Source organism: Nanorana parkeri, unplaced genomic scaffold (assembly GCF_000935625.1).
Source record: "Nanorana parkeri isolate BGI_ZX_2015 unplaced genomic scaffold, ASM93562v1 scaffold1289, whole genome shotgun sequence".
Lineage (NCBI taxonomy): Eukaryota > Metazoa > Chordata > Amphibia > Anura > Dicroglossidae > Nanorana > Nanorana parkeri.
The window spans coordinates 403,585-407,324 of record NW_017307557.1 but is presented as its reverse complement, the minus strand read 5'-3'; the positions used below and the strand labels follow the sequence as shown (position 1 = coordinate 407,324).

Genomic DNA, 3,740 nt, shown 5'->3' with positions numbered 1-3,740 from the left:
TTATTATCAGCAGTCACTATTCAGAAAGAACAGGGTGCAAAGGTGAAATCTTAATACTCATATTCTGGGGTTTTGTAAACTGTTTTTATTTTCTAGGGTTTTTCTTTTAAGGTTTACGGTTCAGTATGTTTTTATTTGTTTTGAAATGTTTACAACAAAAGAGTGTAACAATCAATGGTAAAACTGATAACATTAAAGACAACAGAGCTGTAACATGCATTACGAGATGCATTGCAGTTACAATAGATTGATTGCACACCGCTCCACTTCAGTATAAACATTTTATTGCAAGATCCAATACAAAGTCAAATAGCATCCCTGCTTCTTCTACCGCCCACTGCTAACACTTTTCACTCATATGGGCTTACTCATAGAGATTGGGGTGGCGGGAGGAGGGTTCTCTTTATAGATACAGAACCAGACATCCAGGTGAGAGTTCCTCGGCAGTAACCCATTCTGTGTCAAATGGACTCAATCACCTGTGTGGTTGAACAATATAACTTAACAGGTTGAACAATATAACTTAACATCCAGCTTCATACAGGTTGAACAATATAGAAAAGTTTATGGTTTTAAAAGCGCCAAGGACAATCCTTACCCCTCCTGGGGAAGAAATCGTAAGCACATATGCAAGGTGCAGCCTCAAAAACAGTCAAGGGTACTGGAACATCTAAAAAACACAAAAGAAGAGGCGCCTTTCCTGGTGCAATATCATTTAATCCAAAAAGACAGGCATAAAGATGAATTGACAGGTACTCACTATGTAGAAGATAAAAACAAGCCGTTGGACAATATGACCAGAGCAATAAAAAGATCCGGATAGCGTGTCCTGTATAAAGCACTGCTGTGTCGACGCGTTTCCGGGGCACGCCCCCTTCATCAGGACATAATGCCAGTCTCCTCCCTGCTAGTAGACTTAAATCTACTAAAGCATCCAATTTAGGCAAAGGACTCTTTGGACAAATGGGGTGTTATAAATGCAACGTTCATAATTGCGGTGCCTGTCCTTTTTTGTGGCACAGAAAAAAGGATATCTCTTACCGTGGGTGTCAAACGTTTCCCATTAAACAATTCATCAATTGTGCGTCAAGGTATGTCATATATGACATTATTTGCCCTTGCGGCAAATTATATTTTATATGTAATTAGCACATATAATATGTACATTTTATATGTAATTAGCACAGCAGTGCTTTATACAGGACACGCTATCCGGATCTTTTTATTCCTCTGGTTATATTGTCCAACGGCTTGTTTTTATCTTCTACATAGTGAGTACCTGTCAATTCATCTTTATGCCTGTCTTTTTGGATTAAATGATATTGCACCAGGAAAGGCGCCTCTTCTTTTGTGTTTTTTAGGTTGAACAATATAACTTAACGTCCAGCTTCTAAAAACTGTTTCAGATTGTGTATCTATAAAGAGTTCCCACCTACTGATGCCCCCCATGTCTATATGTAACCCCATATGGGTGAAACATGTAAGAGTTGGGTGGTAGAAGAAATGGGGATGCTATGTGACTGTGTATTGCATCTTTCAAAAATCAACCATGTACGATCGATCTATTTGGAGTGCAGTCGATGAGAAAGGATGGGCTTATGATTGGCACCCGTTGTACTCCCAATGGTGGAGGCTAGGGATGCACCGATACCGGTTTTTCAGTATTGGGTACAAGTAACGATATTTATCTTTGAGTACCCACTGATACCGAGTACCGATACTGGAACTTCCATTAGCATGGAGCCGGGTTCCCGGGCAATCAGGAAGCCGTGCAGCGTGTCATTACCCGCCACCGTGCTTTTTGATTGCCCAGGAAGCCGGCTCCATGCTGTTTGGCTGGCTCAATGCTGATTGGCCGGGAAGCCAGCATTCCACCCAATCAGAATGCTGATAGCATCGAGCCGGCCAAACAGCTTGGAGCCTGCTTCCCGGCCATTCAGGAACCCGGGTGGTGAGTCATTACCCGTGGCCCGGCTTCCTGATTGGCCGGAAGACAGCTCCATGTTCCCTCATGGAGCTGCCGGTCAGAGGAAATCTCCCTCTGACCGGAAGTTCCGGTATCTGGATAAGAGAACACAAGACCATTTATTTTAACAGCGGTCTTCCTATAAAATGCTATATGCATTTAATGTATTTTAGGCAGCCCCAGCAGACTCAGACCTGTCACATAAGTGACACTTTGTAGTATTCCCCTTCGCTGCTCCCTTGTTTGCTACATGAAGGGGACTGTGCTAGGCAGTTGACAGTTTCTAAAGTTTGAAGTCCATAGCAAGTTCAGAGGCACATTGCCAATGTGCCTCAATAAAAAAAGAGTCTATAGAAATAAAAAAACAATTGGGATACTTTGTTTTTCAATGCTTTTACCTGCAAGATCTCCTAATATGTAAAACATTTAAAAAGGCTGAACACAACCAAATAATTACCTTAAATATGCTGTTGACTCATGACAAATTCATCTTTCGCCAAGTAAGAAATGAAAGGAAGGGGTTGGCAAAAATGTACCTTTTTAGAAGGAAATAGCAGTGGTTTGGCAGGTTTCATGTTACTACTGTATAGCTTGTGAACTCAGGTAGTAATGATGGAAGGAAGGAGCCCACCTGGATAAAGGTAATGATGAAAAGTAGGGGTCCACCCTTATATCTTCTTTATGTCAGTCCTTGTTCTGCGGTGAGGGCTCCTACCGGTATCATGTCAGGCTTCTTGCTGCAGGCATCCTTACATTCGTCTTTAGCCCGTTGGTCTGCCCAGTGGCCCCTGCCTTTAGACCTTCGAGTAACACTGGCACAAATCACATGTAAGTGTACCATAGGTGTACATTGTTAGGGAAGAGAGTTTGACTACAAAATTGAATTTAGGCCTGTGGCATGCAGAGAATGAAGTAGGACTAGGTGGGTGCTGTTGGCTTTCAGGAGTTAGAGGTTCTAGCAGAGATGTGTCTGTGAGGGGGTACAAAGTGGCTAATTTGGAAAGAGTACATATACTGTAGCTTGGAGGCTACATAAGAAGTAACCTGGGGAAGCAGATGGTGCTTCAGATAGGAGAGAGATGTGGCTTGAAGGGAGAGATGTGGTTGTGTGAAGATTTTTTAGTCTTGGGCCAAATGTAGTGGCTTGCAGAGTGCTACTGATGTTGCTTAATGGAAATCTATCAATAACACATTAAAACAAAAGTGTTGCTGTGAACAATAAAGAAACTCTTTCTCCTTTATGACATTTTCTGTGCTTTTGTTTTCTTTTTTAATGTAAAATGTTTTCAGGGAACAGAGATGAAGTAATGAATAAAGTTAAAAAACAGATAAATAAATATACAGTATATACATAAAGAAATATATTTATATATCTATACAGTATGTATATCCTAAAAATAACAATAAAAATATTCCCTAACCAGATTCATCCCCAGGTGGCAACATCGATGTTGGATGATGTGAATGAATTTTTAGTGATCACAAACTTTTGAAAAATCACCTTCGTGCCCTCGTCAACCTAACATAGGGGTCTATCCACTAAGCTGCCGCAGGCAGCCAAGTGAAAGAACGACCTGAAGTGAAGTGAGCCGAACGCTGTTTGGCTATTCACTTCAGGCTGGTACGGCTGATTTCTGCCATATATCGGCTCCGTGTCAGAATAAAGAAAAAAAAAGAAAAAGCAGTGTTTTTCCTCCTGGGTGGCCGGGAGCGGGAGACTCCCGGAGCGCCCGGGAGAGTTTGCTGTCTGGAGATCAGTGTCCCTGGTTACGGC

At 41.8% G+C, this 3,740-nt stretch overlaps 1 protein-coding gene across 1 annotated transcript in view; it reads left to right on the top strand.

Moving 5' to 3' along the window:
• The window catches only part of MFRP (membrane frizzled-related protein), an 18,334-nt gene that overhangs the window by 5,924 nt on the left and 8,670 nt on the right, over nt 1-3,740 (top strand). The gene's annotated exons all lie outside the window — the stretch shown is intronic.